Source organism: Ascaphus truei, chromosome 17 (genome assembly GCF_040206685.1).
Source record: "Ascaphus truei isolate aAscTru1 chromosome 17, aAscTru1.hap1, whole genome shotgun sequence".
Classification (NCBI taxonomy): Eukaryota; Metazoa; Chordata; class Amphibia; order Anura; family Ascaphidae; genus Ascaphus; species Ascaphus truei.
Window position 1 is genome coordinate 28512915 of NC_134499.1, and position 17850 is coordinate 28530764.

Sequence of the window (17850 nt, forward strand, 5' to 3'; positions counted from 1 at the left end):
CACTGCAGCAAGGGATTCTGGGAAATGACATGCAAATGAGCACACCGTGTCACCTTTTGCCTGAAATCCATTTTTATATGGAACCCTTATAAACGAATGCTCGCTGTTAACACAGCTTTTAAGCACAGCATGGGAATCGGATGCAAAGCCAGAGAAACCACTCGCAGACAGCCTTTTTATTTTGAAAAATATTTTATTATGCAGTGAATCTTTACAACAAGATCATAACAATACATAAATCATTTTTCAAAAGAAAAGAAAACTGACGTGCATTAACTATACATATGTGATGCATTTAGTTCAATACATGTCATACATACAGCATCGCTAACTTTATTTGCACAGAAAAAAACTTTTGGGGGCTGGGGCTGTGGGGGAGGGGGTTTAGTCCTCCTCCTCAGGGCCGTCAATGATGGAGTAGGCTTTGAGCAGGCAGTGAATCAGCCTGCGCTGTCCTGTACCGACATCCTCTTCTTCCCCTTGGTCAAACGTTCCCTGGGGAATAGCAAAACGTCCTTGAAACAGCACATTAGACGCCAACCGGCTTCGATTGTGTCCTCTGTGTGTGTTCCTGAGAAGAGTCTGTGGAACACCGAGTAGTGCGTAATGTGCTTCCTCGGTGTACAGTCCCTTAGTTCAGAGCCCAGAGCTCGCATCAAGGCCCGCGCAAAGGGGCAGTCCCAGAAGAGGGGAAAAACCGTTTCCTCCACTGGGTTGCACCTGGGGCAGTGCCTCACTTTCGTACTTGTCAGCCCTCATGGGGAGTCCCCCGTGTATGGCCCGCCATGCAACGTCCTTATGCTTGTTCGTTAGTCTTTTCGATGCCACATTCCTCCACACCGTTTCAAAAGGGTTTGGGGTGGAGTCCTGGGACCGACTCTATGATGTCCTTTGCCCTGATCATTTTGTAGATGACCTTGGGCTTCCACAGATCTGGTTTTACTCCCTCCAGCTGGTTCTGCCTCACGAACTTCCTCACGTCCTTGTAGAACCAGGGCGTGTGCCAGTGGTAAGGGATGGAGCTGTCCCACGTGTCCCACCCCAGTGCTCTTCAGGGCAGCAGGAGTAGGAAGCGGGACATGGAGTAGGAAGCGGGACGCGGAGTAGGAAGCGGGACGCGGAGTAGGAAGCGGGACGTGGAGTAGGAAGCGGGACGCGGAGTAGGAAGCGGGACACGGAGTAGGAAGCGGGGCATGGAGTAGGAAGCGGGACACGGAGTAGGAAGCGGGACGCGGAGTAGGAAGCGGGACACGGAGTAGGAAGCGGGGCATGGAGTAGGAAGCGGGACACGGAGTAGGAAGCGGGGCATGGAGTAGGAAGCGGGACATGGAGTAGCCGGAAGAGTCCTTGTCGCAGTTTCTCAGGGTGATTTGCACACAGTTGTCCCCCTTGCACGGCCTCTTGTACAGCACTTGGCGCTTGCCCCTCTCCATCTTGGCACCCCAGAAGAAGCGGAACACTGCCATGGAGATTGCCCGACAGGTTCTGCTTAAAGGTGGCCACGTACTGCAGAACAGGAAGGATCTCGTTCTGCAGCACCAGTTTTTCCCCCTCTATGGTGAGGGGTCGGAGGCGCCATAGTCCAAATTTCTGCTTCACTTTGTTCAGTCTTTCATTCCAGCTCCTCAGGGCTGCGCCTTCGCTACCCACACCAAATCAGACGCCCAGGATTATGATGAGACCTGCTCTGATGGGGAAGGGCCAGGGGTCGGCAGTCAGGTTCCAACGCCCAAATAGCTTGGTCTCTGACTTCCCGCAGTTGACTTTTGCTCCCGAAGCTTTCCCGGAGTCCTCACACGTCCGGACGAGCGTCTTCACCGACCGGCTAACTGCGCAGAAGATGGTGAAGTCATCCATGTAGGAGCGAGAACTTCACGTCTCCGGGGTCCTGGCGTGATGATCCCTTTGATCCCTGCGTCTCGTCTGATGCACAGGGCGAAAAGCTCTATACAATAGACAAAAAGGAGAGGGGAAAGAGGGCTTCAACCTTAATGGGTCTCATCAGTGTGAGGTTTGTTGTACGGGCTTTGCACTTTTCAAGGCTGTAGGATTTACCATCACATTTTTGAATTATGGTGGGTGAAAAAGGCGACAAGAAACCTCCATCGTATAGCATATAGCAAATACAAAGATCACTTGTGAGCACATTCACATGTCTTAGACAGGTCTGCAACCCTGCTGTGCTAATAGCGAGCATTAGCTTATAAGAGTTCCATGTAAAAATGGATTGCAGGCAAAAGGTGACACGGTGTGCTCATTTGCATGGCGTTTCCCAGAATCCCTTGCTTGCACACCTGTCTAACACACACACACACATACACACGCACACACACACACACACACACACACACACACACACACACACACACACACACACACACACACACACACACACACACACACACACACACACACACACACACACGCACACACACTTTATCCTCCACTTCATTTTAAAGCTGCAAGTCCACTGGAAACCCCACCTATTATTCTCATTCTGCTGAAATTCTTCTGCGACCTGTGTTTCCTGCAGCATTCCATTTTCAGAAAATACATTATATTTCCTTATAGAAAAATGCCTGTTAAAAGCTTTCTTTGCTTCAGGTTCAAACTTGAAAATAGCTTCTGGGGCAGGTGCTTTGTTAGTTTTGTTACCTGTTTGCATGTATATCTGAGTGTGTGCATATATACATACACATATAAAAATAAAGGGACAGGCACACCAAAAATATGCAAAAGTTTATTGTATTGGCAAAATACAATTGTTGTATATTTTTGGTGTGCATAAACATTTGTTATTTTTGTACAACATCTTATAGGCACTGATAGCAGCATCCTCCCCAGCAGTCTGGTACATACTAAGGGCCTCATGCAGAGAGCAGCGCTATTTACAATCTCGCCATTTTCCGGAGAAAATCGCGCTAAAAACAGCTGAAAATGGCGAGGTAGGAAAAAAGCGCCATTTTTTTTTCTATTTGAATATCTCGCCGCGCGGCTGGCGAGAAACTACATCTCGCCAGTCTGAAAAATATCCGAATTCAGAAAGGCGCTCTCGCCATCTAGCGGCTGTTTTTGGCGCGATTTTCTCCAATTTTCTCCGCCAACTAAAGTTGGCAAGAAGCAGGAGCTCGCCGGCTATAGGGAAACAAAAAAAAAATGCGCGATTTTTTTTTTCCCTTTCAGCTGCGCGCATCTCCTCATTTACAATTCTCCACATGCAGTAATGCTAAAAATTAGCGGATTTCGCCCATTTCTGCATATGGAGAATAAAACTCTCCATTAAATCTAGTTTTTCTAAAACTCTCCAATTATTTCTACCGCTGCTCTCTGCATAGGCCCCTAAGTGTGTGAACCCATCCCTTCCCTATATATATACACATTTTTATTTTTTAACATCTTTTCTTTACCTTGTTCATTATATGTATGTCCCTCCCTGTGACCGGTGTGTTTCTCTGGTTAGAGAACAATGAATTCAGTCTTCTCCATATCCCAGTCTTTTGTTCAGTGAACTTTGAACCCGCTTGAAAACCGTGATAACACAAGGGACATTCATTTGAAAATCAATTGGTTCAAATCCTTGTGTGAGGTACCGGGTGTGACAATTTGTAGCAAATGTCAAACCAGACAGATGCGTCAATATCACCGTATGTGAGAAAATACATTTTCTAGTGAGCGGTACTGCCATATCATTCCCTTACATTAGAGCAGGGGAGGGGGGGCACTTCAGTGCTCAAGGGCAACCAACAGGTCAGGTTTTAAGGAAATTCTTGCTTCAGCACAGGTAGCTCAGTCGAAGACTACACCACACACACACTCCATGCTGTTTCTTCCTCTCCTTGGCCCCACCCCATGGCTTCTGGCACCTCCTCCTGATTGGCTGCTGCTGGGTAATGCAGGCAATCAGGATGGAGGAAGCTGCCCAGCCCCCTAGCAGCAGCCCTGCTCTCTCCTTGCTCAGGGAAATCCAGCGGACCCCCAATTTATAAAAATGTTTTTACCAGGAAGTAACACATTGAGAGTTACCTCTCGTTTTCAAGTATGTCCTGGGCAAAGAGTTATTATGACAAACACATGGGTACATTAAATGGACAGAGGTTATACATTATATACAAGACATTGCATGCACAGTTAGAGATAATATATATTATAGGCGTATGTAACAGTTACAGACCAGATTAAAATGTAAGACAGCTTTATTTTTGAAAGAACTTAGACTGGTGGCGACTGTGAGAGTCTCCGGGCGATTGTTCCAGTTTTGGGGTGTCCCAGTAATGCGCCTGCAGACATACCTCACTGGGCAAAGTAGAGAAGCCCCTAGGATGTCTGGTAGGGTGTCCAAACCAGGACAAATGTCACAAATGCACAGTCGCGAGTGCAGACTGCGCATGCGTGAATGGCGAGCGCCGACTGCGCATGCGTGAATGGCGAGCGCCGACTGCGCACGCACGGCCAGTGCAGACAGAAAACCGGAACTGTGGCCAGAAAAGTCGGGACCCGGGACAAACGGCTAAAAACCTGAACATCTGGTCACCCTAATGTCTGAGGAACAGCCCGAGCAGCGGATCCCCATCCACAGTATTCATTACCCCTGAGGAAGTGGCAGTTCCACAAGAGGGCTGGAAAGTAACAGTAACGTTACACAGAACAGCCTGGGCTCTCAGCAGGGGCCCGCAGTAAAAGGGACCAGTAGGATGTTGTTAAAAAGGAGGGCCCGCTTCACCAGTGAATGTGACTCCCATTAAGAGTGGGCACTTATGCCACGGCCCATGTGTCGGCGCTACACGCGCACCTGCCGGGCTGGCGACGCGTGCAGCTCTGTTTCCCGGTATGTGCAGAGCTGCAGGGGGGAAAGACGGAGGGGAAGCGTGGCGGGGGTGGGCACGGTCATGACGTCACCCGGCAGGTTCGTCCTCATTGGCTGAACCTCCGGGAGGGGGGTGGGGGGGGGTGGCCAGCGCTCCGTCGCCAGTTCTGAAGACACTTTTGCTGTCTTCAGAAAAATCTGGACGCGCAGCGCGGCGGCGGGCAGGGTAGGTTGCGGCCCCATTGAGGGACGGTTCTTGTCCCTCCAGCGCCCGCCATAGCTCGTGCTGCAGCGGGGACCTAGCCTTAGGGTAGAAGTCTGTCAAGAATGATAGTGGTACGGATGAAATAAAGTAGAATCTTAATGTAAAGGGGAACACAGTGTTCCTAAGCCTGGGAACATGAATAAATATAGAAGTTGTACTATAAAAACTCCTGCTGCCCATCTTTCCCATCGCTCAGCCGACCACACAGAGCACCCTGAGACAGGGCAGGTCACGTCAAGCACACAACTACCCTGAGACAGGGCAGGTCACGTCAAGCACACAACTACCCTGAGACAGGGCAGGTCACGTCAAGCACACAACTACCCTGAGACAGGGCAGGTCACGTCAAGCACACAACTACCCTGAGACAGGGCAAGTCACGTCAAGCACACAACTACCCTGAGACAGGGCAGGTCACGTCAAGCACACAACTACCCTGAGACAGGGCAGGTCAGGTCAAGCACACAACTACCCTGAGACAGGGCAAATCACGTCAAGCACACAACTACCCTGAGACAGGGCAAGTCACGTCAAGCACACAACTACTCTGAGACAGGGCAAGTCACGTCAAGCACACAACTACCCTGAGACAGGGCAGGTCACGTCAAGCACACAACTACCCTGAGACACGGCAAATCACGTCAAGCACACAACTACCCTGAGACAGGGCAAGTCACGTCAAGCACACAACTACCCTGAGACAGGGCAAATCACGTCAAGCACACAACTACCCCGAGACAGGGCAAATCACGTCAAGCACACAACTACCCTTAGACAGGGCAAGTCACGTCAAGCACACAACTACCCTGAGACAGGGCAAATCACGTCAAGCACACAACTACCCTGAGACAGGGCAAGTCACGTCAAGCACACAACTACCCTGAGACAGGGCAGGTCACGTCAAGCACACAACTACCCTGAGACAGGGCAAGTCACGTCAAGCACACAACTACCCTGAGACAGGGCAAATCACGTCAAGCACACAACTACCCTGAGACAGGGCAAATCACGTCAAGCACACAACTACCCTGAGACAGGGCAAGTCACGTCAAGCACACAACTACCCTGAGACAGGGCAAATCACGTCAAACACACAACTACCCGATGTAACCTCCGGAGGGAGCCGGGGGGGCGGGGAGGGTTACCGGGGGGATTAGAGGATGCAATTCACACTTTGTTTTCTACCTGGTACATTTAATGAAACGTCGTTCGGTGCGTTGCAATGGCACCCCCGCCTTACGTTACCATTTCTGAATCAGGCGAGTTTGCATTAAACCTTCCCTATATCCGTGGCAGTCTCCTAACGCCACTAGATCCCGGGCAGCCGTGTGCCACGCGTGTGAATGGAACATGACCTGCCACTTCCTCAACACCTTTGTTCTTTCATTTCATTTAGATAAGGGCGCCGTATTAGCCGAAGTCTCCATGGAAACCTCACTCCGCCGCAGAGCTGAGATGTTCACTGCTTTGTTACGCGGCGCTGACAGCCGGTGGAGGGTAATTCAGCCGGCGAAAGAAATGTGCAGGAAAACACCTGCATTAGGGTCGAGAATCCTGGAGAAATGAGGCACGTTAAGACGGGGCGGCCAACTCCAGTCCTCAAGAGCTACCAACAGGTCAGGTTTTCATGATATTCCTGCTTCAGCATGGGTTGCTCAATCAGTCCCTGCTTCCGCACAGGTGGCTCAATCAGTCTCAGCTTCACCACAGGTGGCTCAATCAGTCCCTGCTTCAGCACAGGTGGCTCAATCAGTCCCTGCTTCAGCACAGGTGGCTCAATCAGTCCAAGCTTCCGCACAGGTGGCTCAATCAGTCTCAGCTTCAGCACAGGTGGCTCAATCAGGTGTGCTGAAGCAGGGATAGCTTTAAAACCTGACCTGTTGGTGGCCTCTGAGGACTGGAGCTACCCTTGCATTGAGGTCAGGGCTGAAATCTCATTATGATATTATTTTTATTTTACAGAGAAAGGGAGAAGAACGACTCATTACTTCAGTCTGATATGTGACAATATGTCAAAAAGCTATAAGGGATTTATATACGATGTGCCCATGTAAACTCGGATTTCCTGAATCACTCGGGGAAAATGGTTTAAAATTGGGATGTTTTGGGGTCAGAAGACACATTGTTACCAGATAAGATGAGTCCCGGTATTACAGAGGAGATGGAGGGTGTGAACCTGTGGGGTACAGGATTCCCATGGGACTGAAGCGGGATGGATATAGTTAAATATATAACTCTTTATTTTAGTGCAGGGTTGATGGATGTATTTACTTATGATTTCATTTTGTTGTTTTTTTGTTCTAGTCTCAGGGTTTATATATATATATATATATATATATATATATATATATATATATATATATATATATATATATATATATATAGTCTGTTTAATAGTTTTAAAGCATGTAATAATAACTTTATTTCATATAGCACCTTTCTCTCAATGGGACACACATCGCGTCACAATTACAGTACAGCGAGCGGTACGCAGCACATAGGGATGTTACAGACACAGTCCCTGCCCAGATGAGCTTACAATCTATGATGTTGGTGCCTGAGGCACAGGGAGATAAAGTGACTCGCCAGAGGTCACAAGGAGCCGACACCGGGAATTGAACCAGTTTTGTTAAAAATCAGTGTCATTCCTTACAGAGGAATGTCGTTACTCGCTGAGCCACTTTTTGTGTATTTGTGTATTTGTATTTTTTTCTCTGGGATATGTCTGCTTTTTTTTGGAAAACGTAATAAAATATATTTTTAAAAATGACACATTCTGCAGACATTTCTTTTATACATAGAATACACCAAGTATACAGTGACGTGCAGTAAAGCCAGATCATTTTAAATGGAGGAGATTAGAGATATAACACAGCGACAGGAATATCAGATAGGCTGAGAAGTCCCAGGAGTTACTTTAAACCTGCACTGATCTCTTCTCGCCCTTTCCAACGCAGTTTTTATATTTTAAATCGGGTGCTTTTTTTCAGGAGATATAAACATTCGAAGTATATAGTCCCGGGGAGGTTAAAATGCAGCTCTCCCCACAGCCCAGTGCAGTGTAAAAGTTACCAGGGTAACCTCAGAAGCCAGAGATCAACGAAATCCCTATTTGTAATACTAAAAGAGTGGTGGATTCAGGGAGTCGCCTCCCAACAGAGGTGGTAAGGGCGAATATAGTAAGGGAATTCGAACACGCTTGGGATAGACTTAAGGCTACGTCCTACATATGAAAGGAAGCCGGCGATCTAATAGGGTCCGAGGCTTAACGGCAGGTAGGGAAATGGGCAGCCTCGGTGCGCCAAAGTGGTCCGTAGCTGTCGTCAACCGTTTAACTCCTTCGGCGCCACTGCCAAGCGGTTTCCAGACCCTGAAAGGGTTAACACATTAAGCGGGTGAGAGAGAATTGGGAACAGCTGGAATTGGTCACCAAATCATGTCAACGACACAGCACGAGCCTGTAACTACACAGGCGCATCAAAAAACATACACCCCACCTCCTTTCCGTTAGGAGGTTTTTATTTATTTTTCTCCCCACCACCTCGAGCCCTGGTAGGTTTGGGACTTATTCAGCACCAGCACCTGAGCCGCTTATTTGCCTGGAGGCTGCGATGCACCTATAATTTACAGTCAAAAAGGATCCTTGCCAGAAGAGCTCACGTAGCAAAGAGAAGAGGAAGTCATCCCTGAATCCACACCTCTTGAAACGGTAAGATGTATTATATTCTATAATAGACATTAAGCCGCGATTAATGCGCAACGGAACTTGTAATATCCGTCCTAAAATATATACAGCAGTGAATAGTGAAAACTTCGCCTTTAAGAAATAATTCTTAAAATACGCACGGTTTCAAAAAAAACAAAATAAGCTAAATAAGAAAAATAGTGCCCCTTTTAAAAACTAGAAACAATATTGGTCTATAAATAGAAAATTATATACATTTTAGCTTCCAAATTAAAGCTAAAAGGGTCGGAGATAGTTATGGATTATATATATATATATATATATATATATATATATATATATATATATATATATATCTATATATATAGATCTATATATATAGCTATATATAGATATATATATATAGCTGGCAGGGACTGTGTATGTTATATTCTTCCAAAGGGATCATTAGCCCTTTTAAAATCCTAAATGGAAGCTGACGATTTGCCAAGTGACTTTAGCGAGCGAGCGCAGGGCGTATATTAAGGTCAAAGGAGGTCGTCGCAGAACAGAGAGAACACCTTATTAACTCAGAATCTGGAGGGGCGCCAGCGGAAAATAGCTCGTTCACTGCAAGAGATGACAAAGGGAACGACCATCAAAGCATTCAACTTTTTCATTGTCTCTCCAGATGACAGTGTATTATTATACTCAACGTGACTGTTGTTTTGTAGCACTGTCAGTGTATGTGGGGCTGTACCAAGATCAGTACAGAAGCAACATACTAACAAAGATTCCTTTTCAATGTTTTTTGAGGGGGGGGGGGGGTTATTTTCAGAGTTTCTTTGTTGCAGAACTGATGCTGGGTACTGCTAAAACTTTGTATCTTTTTTTTAGTCCCTTCTTCAGCACAGGTGGCTCTATCAGTCCCTGCTTCAGCATAGGTAGCTCAATCAGAGGCTCAGTCTTTGACTGCACCTCTGATTGAGCCACCTGTGCTGAAGCTGGAATATTCTGAAAGCCAGACCTGTTGGGGGGTCTTGAGCACCCCTGGGATACAGGACCCGCATAATATTATTTTTCTTATCAGCGTAGCCATGTTTGCTAGATTTTTCATGCTGATAAGGATTCCAGCAGCGCCAGCAGCTTGCTTTGTTTTTACTGCTGCCTCGTAACTGGCGTTTAACCAAAGCAAACTTCAACCCCAATGCTGGAAACCGACAGCAAGACAAGCCTCGTCCATGTAAAGTCCATTCACTTTTACTTATCTTATATATTTACATTTATTATATATATTATTTTGGGCATTTTTTTTTGTTGTTACTGTATTGCGGAAAGATCTGAAAAGCTGCGTAGGAGATAACTTATTTAAGCTACATCCAGGGCACTATTTGGGGTGAAAAATCATTGGAATAGCATTTATAAACTCACTTTTTTTGTTCCAAAGTACAACTAGTTTGGTACCCAGAACCTCAATAGCTGTTACTGTTTGGAGGTAAATATCTTGCTCCTATTGAACCAGACTGTCCTGTATTTGACACTCTGTCCAGTAAAAAAATAGAGGTAATTAGAGGTAATACTGGACATGTATGTGTCTGGTTTTACCTCTCTGGACATAGTAACGTGACCGGCTTGGGGGGGCCGTGGGATTTCCCCGAGCAGGGCTGCTGCTAGGGGGCAGGGCATCTTCCTCTTTCCTGATTGGCTGTTGCTGGGTAATGCAGCCAATCAGGAGGGAGTGTGGGGGTGGGGGTGGGCCCGAGGAGAGGATGAAACAGCATGGAGCGGTGAAAGGGGTGTGTGTATGTGCGTGTCTCGAGCGCGTCACACCTTTCACCATTGTGTCCAGTATTTTTGAAGAAGCCACCTGGCAACCCTATTTGCATTGTATTACCCATAAATATGTTTTAGATGCAGTATTGGCCGTGTACAATAGGCCTTCACAGAAACACAACACTGCTATTGTGGGGTTTAAAGAATACGTTACCCTTTGCCTTTCCTGCCGTTGTGGGAAGCTACAGGGTGAGAGTGACAATTTATACTCCTCTCGTGCTGTTTTTGTACCTGTTCAGATATACAGAGAGATAAGGCACAAACCGTTGCTTTTATGGCTTTGCAAATTGTGCTGGTGGATCAGTTGAATGCTGACCTGACACTAACATAGTCCAATGTCTTAATAACTCTGGTGTATTAACCCCTTCTGCTTCTGAAGGTTCCTAATACGTAGGTACAGGTAGTCCTCGTTATCCAACGTTTCCCTTTACAACGAATGGCATATCCAACGCTTTACAATGCAACCCTATGGGCCGTATTTCAATGCCGGAATGCACTATGCGACCCCTGAATGCGTTATCCAACGCTCACCGCTGCTGATCAACACGGGACTCACGTTACAATGGGTTCACTATCCAACGCTACTTCCAGAACGGGTTCCGTTGGATAACCGAGGACCGCCTGTAGTCCGACTTAATGTATGTATATCTTTTATTTATACAGCGCTATCCAGGTCCATAGCGCTTTACAAAACACGTGACATCATATTATAACGCACACTGGGAATAAGCGCTTCAGACATAGAACATCAGGAAAAGGACTGCCTGCCCCGAAGAGCTTACAATCTAAATCGTAATCACTCTGGTGTAGTCTGAAGAATCCTAATACGTTGGTAGTCTGCATTAACCCCTCTGCTGCCAGAACGGTCAGCAATGCATTGCAAAGCAGAGAAGCGGTTAAGCAGTCCACTAATATTATTATTAATGATAATAATATTATTATTTTACATTCTATTGAGATGTATAAATACGAGACTGTGGGAGAAATAATACAGATGTGACATCCATAGAGAAGGGCTGCTCTCTCTTTTTTTACTGTTTATTTTGCATACGTTTGATTTTTTTAGGGTACAAAAATAATGAAATTGGGACAGGGGGTACATCATATTACAGCCATGCACATACTGGTGAGGAACTGTTTGAGGTTAATACGTTGTTATAAATCCAGGCCTCATATACTATTCATCATAAAACTGAAAAACATGGAAAAGAGGAAGTGAAAAAGAAAGGGGGAGAGAAACATAGCATATTATAAAAACGTCATACAGTACGTCTCCTAGTTCCGCTAAGACAGGAGTGGCCAACTCTTAAAGGGCCACCAACAGGTCAGGTATTCATGATATCCCTGCTTCAGCACAGGTGGCTGAATCTGAGACTCAGTCGAAGACTGAGGCTCGGATTGAGCCACCTGTGCTGAAGCTGTGACTGACTGAGCCACCGATGCTGAAGCAGCGACTGTTTGAGCCACTTGTGCTGAAGCAGAGATATCCTGAAAACATGACCTCTTGGTGGCCCTTGAAGACTGCAGTTGGCCGGCCCTGCGCTAAGAATATCATATTTTCGAAACCTGTTATGCCAAGTCCTCGTTTACACAGCGCGTTATTCTCAGAGAAGCTAAGTGGTGCTCAGATTCATCAAAGTGAATTAACCCCACAGCGTAGGTCATTAACAAATCTCAACCAAGGGCCCCAAATCCTGCTAAATGTGTTGCATCCCTCATTTTTTAAAAAGCGGTCATTTGCTCCATCCATCGTACAGGCCAAATACGCCTCTTGATCCATCTTAATATTTGGAATGATCCATTGTTTTATACAACGCTGCGATACCACAGCGAGAAGCCGTAGGAATACGGGTGACTAGTTTTCTTTCATGTTTAGGGCTATTTAATGGGGCCAGCCACGGATTGGGGGGAAATTGAGGCTCCCAGAACTGTATTTATCATGGGAAAGATTTGGGACCAGATTGGGATTAGCGTTGGACACGGTGGCGACTTTCCCATTAGGTCCGATAGGCCTGGGCCTAAAGCGGCAACATTTTGGGGCCGGCAGAATCTGGGGCGGCGTGCGCGATCGTCAACGTGACGTCACATTGCCATGGCAGTGGTGCAGCACTGGAGGATGAGGGCGGCACCAGGTAGGCGCCTAAGGGCGGCATTTTTTTTAAAAATCCGCCACCGGTTGGACAGTACCAGCACCAGTCATGTGAAAGCGACCCATTCTGTCCACCGGCCGGAAACATCTAGGAGAGGAAGTACTGTACTACTTCTTTAATGATGATGACCAGGAGTCCGATAGCATCTGTGTAGGAGTCTGTACGCATTCTCAGGACTGCACTTTGTTATAGCTGTTACATACAGTGTGTTCCTTTCTTTGTGTGCCAAAGCCAGGCTTGCTGCTTCTGTGTTATCCTTCTTGCGGCTGCCAAGGGCTCGGTGGAAACAATTGGGCAGTTCATCAACTCCTTCTCTGTTTTATACACACAAATGTTGATTATTTATACTCCGTACACAGAGTGAGCACGATCTGAACCCATTAAATGTGCAACAGTGAGTTGATCTGGATCAGAACGAGCTGCCACTAGGATTACGAACCAGCTTCACCCACTTTAGTGGCAGCGACGTTTCCATTGAGCGTCTTCTTCACCGTAGTCAGCGACACAGCTTTACTGGCAACACAAAGGTCACACGAGGTTCGGTGATCAGAAGGGGTAACCCCAAAGAGCAGAGAAAAAAAATAATCAACCAATGAAACCGTCATCATTAATAAAGATTCAGGTGCATTGGGAAAAGACACGTGTATCTCCCCCCTGAGTTGGCTCACTGTCATTCTTATGCTGTCACTCACGAATGTATGATGCACCCCTCCTTTAATTGAAGAACACGAGCGGCACCCCAGGGGACTGGTACAAAGGCAAGAAATGATTTATTAAACAGAATCGACGTTGCGGTCCGGAACTCGGACCTTGGTCAAGATGCTTTTCTTCCATTGAAGGAGATTCGCATCATATACTGGTTGCGCTCTTTGGTGTTGGGCGTGTGTGACGGTAGGGGTAGATTTGGCTGCTTTTAATAAAGGTTAAGCCCGCCATTACCCCTACCTGTCAATAATATATCTGTGTTGTACATAAATATGTGTTGTGCAGCCCGCTTCCAGCACTTCAGGGAGCAGGGGTTAACTCTGTGTTCAGGATAGAATGTTCCAAGTTTCATGTAACCCTTCTCATGTAACAAAACTTCTTTTGCAATTGACCCACCAATCAGGGGTGGCAAATATAATTTTAGGTACCTGCCATTGACCCTCCCTTTGTGTATCCATGATGTACCACGGGGGGGGGGGGGGGGGGGGAGAGAGAGAGGAGGAGGGGTGCGGTGGCCCCTGTTATTACTTCAACTGGGAAAACGTCCTCCGCACCTAGGCTTGTAGGGTGTTCATCAGTTACCCCAGTTGGGTGCGTGTGCTTTATGTATTGGATAGTTGTGAATATCACTTTCCAATAAATTAATTTTTATTAACTCTGTAGTTCTGTCTGGCGAGTTGATCCCTGTAGTGTTAGTCCTGGTCCCCCGTAATAGCGTGCCCCCGAAGCAATTTGTATGTCGGAGTCAAAACAGGGCATCTTTCGCCCCTCCCCTCCCCCCACCCCCCCCCCCCCCCCGACTTGTCACTCACTAATTGCCATCCACTCGTAGCAGTTTGTCTAATGACGTCTTTATAAATGCTTCCCAAGAATAAAATATTGTATGGAATAAAAGGTCGCAAGAGCAGCCTCATTACAAAGGAGACGGGGATTATACACCAGAAACCCCAAAGCATCCTGTTACCAGGGAAACATTACCAGCTGAAAAATAAACTGCAATTCTTTTTGCCCTCAGCCGCTTCAACCTAATAATAATATCTATAGTGTTAGTTCAGTTTGGTCCTTTATTAGAGGAGGCTCCAACACTATACCAATCATATACCAGTGCTGAACCAATCATATACCAGTGCTGAACCAATCATATACCAGTGCTGTACCAAGGATATACCAGTGCTGTACCAATCATATACCAGTCTGTATCAAGGATATATCAGTGCTGTAACAATGATATCGTAGTGCTGTATCAATGATATACTGTAACAATGCTGTACCAAGGATATACCAGTGCTTTACCAAGGATATACCACTGCTGTACCAATGCTGTATGAATCTGTCCTTGATGCCAAGGAACAACATGGAAAGATGGAGTCCTGAGTTTCAACAGAAAACCTTGATACTAATCATCGCTGCTTAGGGAATAACATTGGATGGTGCGACAGCTGTCCATTGTTTTGCAGTAAATACAGTATTATTTTTTTACTGGACCCAATACCCATTAGCTGAACACATAGTACAGTGCACAACAGCACTGCGTCTCCCCTAACATTCGGATAACCAAGTTAGGGATCGATTTATCTCTGCCCGTTTTAGCCCATGTTTTCACACACTTGCCACTTTTTAACCTAGAATAATATCTGGATGAAAACTGCTGATGTTGGTGAAACGCGCTGGCTGTTTCCCCCTCCCCGGCATGTTTGATGAAATGTAGGCAGATTTGGAAAACTCAATATACTTGACAACTATATACTTTTTTTTTTTACTGACTTAGAGAAAAAAAGAAGGGGAGCAGATTTTTTTTGTCCAAAAATATAAACTCGCACTGAGCGTTGGATGGAAATTCTATCATGTATTTAAAAAAATGTTTTCAAAACATCCTAGGAGTTTTCAGGGAGTGACGTCTCCTGTAATTACTGTTATGACTCCTTCTTTTTTAGTTCCAGGAGTACATAATTACTAGATAATTAAATTGATGAAATTAAAGCAGCACAGTAAGGTTAATCAAAATACAGTTGACACACCAGAGGTCCAACAGTTTGACCTGACTGTTAAGAATCTGTACTTTCTCCGACTGGGCGGTCACTAATTGTGTACATGAAGTTTTAGTGTACACTTTTGTCCAGGGATCCATATTGAATCTATCTCATTGACTCTTGTTCAAGCTGCTTCCCAGAGTTGGGGAAGAGATCAGCTCCATTCACGTCAATGGGACTAAAATCTTCTCCAGCATTGGGAAGTGGCTTCACCGCATTTTGAATAAGGGCTTGGGTGCCCCCGAAATCTCCCCCAAGTCTCTCACTCACTGAAGCTCAGGGCATTGCTAACATCATTGAAGAGTTACGGCTGTAAATTGCTCTTAGCCACACATATGCGAGTTGCTATAAAGTCAGTGCAATCAGCTGGTATATATATATTATGCTATGTTTAATTATATGTTTTCATATTATTTTAATATTTGTTTAATAACTGGGAGTAAGTTTATTAGCTGTCAAATTTAGGACTGAAAATCTATGTCAGAATGCAATGAGAATTATCAGGGACTATACATATTTTACGTATGTTAGGACAACCTTCTGTCATCATGGACCAGTCTTAACATTCATTTGGGGTGCCATCATTGTTAACATATATTTCAATAGTACTGATCTTGGCTCTAAAGAAAAGGCTACAATTGGGACAGAGAAACAGGAGTGAACTTTGGGAGCAACCACTGAGTTATTTGGTGACTACAGTTTGAGACTTGGTCTTTGGGAACAACCACTCTGGTCTTTGGCGACCACAGTTTGAGACTTGGTCTTTGGGAATGACAACTCAGGTCTTTGGCGACCACTGTTTGAGACTTGGTCTTTGGGAAGAACCACAAAGGGCTTCGGGAACCACAATTTGAGACTTGGTCTTTGGGAACAACCACTGAGGTCTTACCAAAGTTTGAGACTTGGTCTTTGGGAAGAACCACAAAGGGCTTCGGGAACCACAATTTGAGACTTGGTCTTTGGGAACAACCACTGAGGTCTTTGGGAACCAAAGTTTGAGACTTGGTCTTTGGGAAGAACCACAAAGGGCTTTGGGACCACAGTTTGATACGTGGTCTTTGGTGACCAGTTTAAGACTCCCTTTGTTAGGTGATTGTACTAACATAACAGAGAACATAATGTCTTAGTGACAAGAGTTGCGTTCTGAATCAGTGCATAAAAAATAAATAAAATTCAGTAGCCTCTGAACAAATGCTCTTACATGAATATATCTCCAATCCCCAAAAGATAAACACACGGTAGAATTTTGCAATTCATTATTTGATCAGTTTAGATGTTACCTTCCCAGGACCCAAATTAGTGATATTTGGGCGTTCTGAACCCCCCAAAATATAGCATTTTAATGGAAAAGTACTGATTTTAAACAGTCAAATATGTAAGAACACTGACACTACAAATACATGGGACTGTCTTCCAGAAGGTGAGACTTATTATACATCTGTGAGACCTGACAAGATGAAATAGAAAAAACAAAGGTAGTTGGAAACAGAAGGTTTGGAAAAAGAAGAACTGCAATGAAGGGGTTAAATGGAGCCCCCTCTCAGGCTAGACCAAGGGTTTTCAATGTCAGTTGCAGGCCGTGATGAACCTCCAACAGCTGGGGTGTAAATCATGACTTAATGGGTCCTTCATCAAGAGGCCTGCAAAAGTCAAGGTGAGAGCTATCCCCACCCCCCAGACAAGTGTTTCGAAATGCTTGGGCGTTCCATGAAGCTTCAAGCTCCACGGGGAAAAAATGTTGTGATATTAACCCCCTCTGCAGCCAGGGGGGCATGCAGCACTTTCCAAGGCAATGCGTTGCTAGCCCTTCTGGCAGTGAAAGGGTTAAACACATGTCCTCTTTTTTGTATAGCCTCCCCTGTTTTCGCCCGGTCTGCCTGATTTAGGATCCGTCAACATAAAGCAGGTGCAAGGAACATTAAGAGATCTCCCTCACTTTTGCTCCTCAATGTCTCAGTTTGTAGTTTTTTTTAACATGTTGCCTAGAACATTGTTCTAGAGCAGGGGTGCTCAACTCTAGTTCTCAAGACCCCCCCCCCCCAACAGGCCAGGTTTTCAAGATATCCCTGCTTCACCACAAGTGGCTCAATCAATGGCTCCGTCAAAGCAGGGATCTCCTGAAAAACTGACCTGTTGGTCGGTCTTGAGAACTGGAGTTGAGCACCACTGTCCTATAGCATGATAGTATTTTCTATACCACTCCTTTTTACAGATGTGTCACAGTACATTTAGAAATGAAGCAAAAAGTGTAGCGCTCCACAATAGTGGCCAAGTGGTGAGTATTTATTCATCCAACGTTTCGGTTCCAACGCAGCAGATCTGTCTCGAGGTTGACTTGAGAAAGGTCTGCTGTGTTGGCCATTTGGCCACTATTGTGGAGCGCTACTCTTTTCGCTTCA